We start from the raw sequence: 3,828 nt of genomic DNA on the forward strand, positions 1-3,828 counted from the left end.
AGGATATGAGAAGTGCCTAAGGGCTGGGGAGAACAGACCCTGGGGGGCCTCAACCTCCTCACCCTCGGCTCTGATTGGATTATCTTCCCCTCCCCCAGACTAAACTGGTTAGGAAAATCCAAATAACAGCAAGAAACAGAGTATCTCTTTGGCCTTGATGGAGTTGGGTTAGCTGTCAATCAAAAATTCTCCCTCACTAGTTCAAGGAAAAGACAAGAGGTTCCAGTCCCCCTGCAGAGGCTTTCTCCAAATCCCCAGCGCCGGCAGCACCTCCCCCAGCCCTGGCGGCTGGGGACCCTGACCAGCTCTTGGGCGGCTGCTGGCAGACATGTAGCCTTTGGCGGGCCCGGGGCCAGACTGTGACCAAGAGGACATCAGGGACAGAGCCTGAGAGAGACTGAGCCCGAGACAGCCTGAGACCGAAAAACTGAAACACACAGGGCATCAGGCCCATAGAAAGGAAGGAAGGAGGGAGGGAGGGAAGGAAAGGAAACGGGGGATTAGGCTTAAAAGAAGAAGCGAGGGGAGAATTAAAGAAAAGAGGGGAGGCAAGATGGAAAGAGATAGGAGAGCAGGGAAAGGAAGGCGTGCAGAGAGCAAGACAGAGGAAGGGCGGTGATAGGCAGGCAGGATGGGATGGAGCTGGCGGAGCAGCCATGGCATTGTGCAGTCCGCTTGCTTGCCGGGCCTTTGCCGGGGACAGGCTCCAGGCACAGCGGCCACTTCTGTCCTGACACAAAGGAGGAAGAGGCCTTCTCTCCTGCCCTCCCCAACGTCCTGCTCCTGTGGGTACACTAGGCTCCTGGGATACAGAACCCCATTTCGGCCCAGACAGCCTTCCAGGCAGCTGGGGCTGAGCCATGCTCTAGTCAAGGAGCAAAGAAGACATGACGAAGGAGCTTCCATGCCCTGCTCCTCTTTTGCATCTCTGCCGGGCCACAGGGCCCATCGGCCCCAATTTCAGCTTTCCTAGGAGAAAGATCCCCCTGAAGAACCTCTTCCATGGGCCTCTGCTTTGGGGGAGAGCTCTCACGCAGAGTGGCTGCGAGCAGATGCCCCTTTCTCTCCCAGTCTCTTTGGCCACTGCCTTTTTTTCAGCCCTGCCCAAACGGCGGAGGCAGCAGCATGGGGCAGCTGAAATCACAGCTGAAATCCTCCGGCCCACACTCCCTGCTGCTGTCAATTTCCCCATGAAACTGAGGGGAGATTGTCACCTTAGTTATAGAGCGTGAACTCAGACCCTCCCTACTCAGGCACAGGCAGAGCTGTGGATCAGGAAGTAGGCCTCGCCCACAGCCCCCTCCCCACCAATACCCCATTTTGCCTAGGCCTTGCTTAGAGAGTTGGCCTTGGAGAGGAGGGGAGGGGGGGCTGGAAGAGGCTGGGAGCCCCTGAGTTCAGGCCCAGGTCCCTGTGCTTCCACAACTGCATATGGCCTGTACCCCCATTCTCTGTATTTGGAGGTAGGGTGGCAGGTCAGGGCTCTGAAGCAGATTTTCAGGCTCCCCCAAATCCAGGCCTCTAGGGACCGGGAACACAAGGATGTGGGGACACCGCGAAGGAGGGGCTTGTCTTCCCAGGTTCGGGTACTCCTCCTGGATCCCCTGGCAGATTTCAAGACTCCCTTTCACCCCTTCAATTTTCCTCAGCGCAAGTGGGGGAAACTCAAGAGATGGGAGGCCACTGGGAACCCCTGTTGTGGAGAGGGTCACCCCAGCTTCAGCTCGCAGCTCTGTCCTTACTCTGGTTCTGAGAACTCCTCTCCAACCCGCAAAGATCCCACTGGGCCCAGGAAAGCCCCCTAAGGGGGAGGGGCAGCCTTATCCATCACCTCAAACCTGGGCAGCTACGACTGCAAGCAAGCCAGCACCGCCGTGGGAAGGACAGGCAGGCAGGCAGACAGGTTAGAGGCATCCTCTCCCCTCGCCCTGCGCCTCCTTTTTAGTGATTTAAATTCCCTCCGGTTCAATCCACACCGTCAAGTTCGGATTAAATTTAAAACAGGCTTTCCCGGTGCCCCCAGCGGGCTATCCCAGCCGCCGCAGGCGGGGAGGCCGCTCCCGGGTTCGTCCGCACCGCCCGCGAGGAGGAGGCTGTGCTCCATTTGCTTTCATTTTCCATCTCCCCCTGAAATGGGCTCATTTCACCTCTTCGCTGCCCTCTCCCCCTCCCCGCCCCCTCCCTGGTTCCCCTCTACTTTCCCCCCTTCTCTCTCCTGGTCCCTCTTTGTTGGGGAAAACACACCCACACACAACTCGTGCTGGCTAAGGCCTGCGCTGGAAGCAGAAGCGGAGCCCTCCTGGCCTGCCGCGAGGAGACCGCGTCCTGCCCCCACCCCAGGTGGGTATCGGGATCCCCGCGCGCCAGGAGCCCGGCCCCTCCGCCCTGCAGGAGCGAGCCCCCTCGGGCCTGTGAACCTGGCCCCATCAACGCCACGGCCTGCACGCCCGCCGGCCTCCTGCCCCGCCGCCCGGCAGCAAACGGGGCTATTTCCGGCTCCCCCAACCGGTCTCGCTTCCCAGCCTGGGGAGTGGCTGGAGGGGGAGGGCCCCGCAGCTAGGGGTGCTCCCTGCCTGGAGCCCCCATGGCCCTGGCGACTTGTTACCTGATCTTTCTGTGATGTGTGTGTCGCAAGGAAATTTGCAGTGACTTTGGAGCCCAGACTGCGGAAGCGGAGGTGGCGAAAGGAGAGACAATACGGGTACAATTAAGGGGCCTGAGCCGCTAGTCTCTCCCCCGCCCTCCCTGCGCGACTGGGAGCTGTCTGGCCTCCAACCTCAGGGCAACCCGCGAACCTGGAGCCGGAACTCAGCCCCAGGCGGAGGGAACCAGAGGATCTGGCTTCCAGGAGGCTGGGCTCAAGCTCCCTTCCAACTTAGGGGCACAGCCACCAGCCCCACTGAGTTGCAGAGAAGGCAATGAATGAAAGTGCACATTCCGACCAATTGTCCCAAACTGTTCAGCCTTTGGAAGGAGAGCCTAGGGTGTGGGACGGCTCAGACAGACAGACAGACAGACAGGCAAACCGCATCTCCAGAGGCAGACGGACTCACAACATGAGTGTGAGCCTGAAATCAAATACAGGTTCAACATTCCCTGAGGCCTCTCTGCCAGGCCGGTGGGCGCCGATCTCCCTACCTTCTCTCCCCTCCAGGGCGTTGGACAGAGACCTGGAGGACTGGGTCCCTCTGGCTTGGTCCAATCCCGCCTCGGGAAGCGCCTTCGTTACCTGCTCCTCGGCTCCCCACGGCCACAGATGCAGGGCAGCCGCCTCCCGCCCGGGGAGGGAAGCCCCGGCACCCCCCCCAGCCGCCGCCGCCCGCCCTCCTTCCCTCCCTCCCTCTGTCTCGCCCTCCCTCCCTCTCTCCCTCCCTCGCGCGCTGCCGCTCACGGGCCCTCCCGCGGGCAACCTGTTCTGGACCCAATCCAGGTATCTCCGAAAGAGAGAAAAAAGAAAAGACATCCTTATGTGCAAAAGAAAGAAAGAAAGACCCTTAACTGCCTTTATTTTGCATGCTCTGCGCCTGGGTTGGCCTCGGTTCCCGTCCTGGCCACGGCCCTGCCCCTGCGGAGGTGTGCGGGGCCTGCTGCCTCGCCCACGAGGACCGCCGCGCCCCACGCACTGCGAGCTGCACACCGTGGACCGCCGCCGCGGCCACCCGAACACCACTCAGACCTCAAGGTCCTTCCTACAGACTCAATATCCGGTTGCCCGGCTCGCCGCGGGCCTCCGCCCCGGGAGCCAGCTCCGCTCCGTCTGCAGCCCAAGTGCTGGCACACACGCGATCCACCTAGTCTGCGCTCTCACGCCCGCCCGACCCCCCTCCC

Source organism: Myotis davidii, unplaced genomic scaffold (assembly GCF_000327345.1).
Source record: "Myotis davidii unplaced genomic scaffold, ASM32734v1 scaffold233, whole genome shotgun sequence".
Taxonomy (NCBI): domain Eukaryota; kingdom Metazoa; phylum Chordata; class Mammalia; order Chiroptera; family Vespertilionidae; genus Myotis; species Myotis davidii.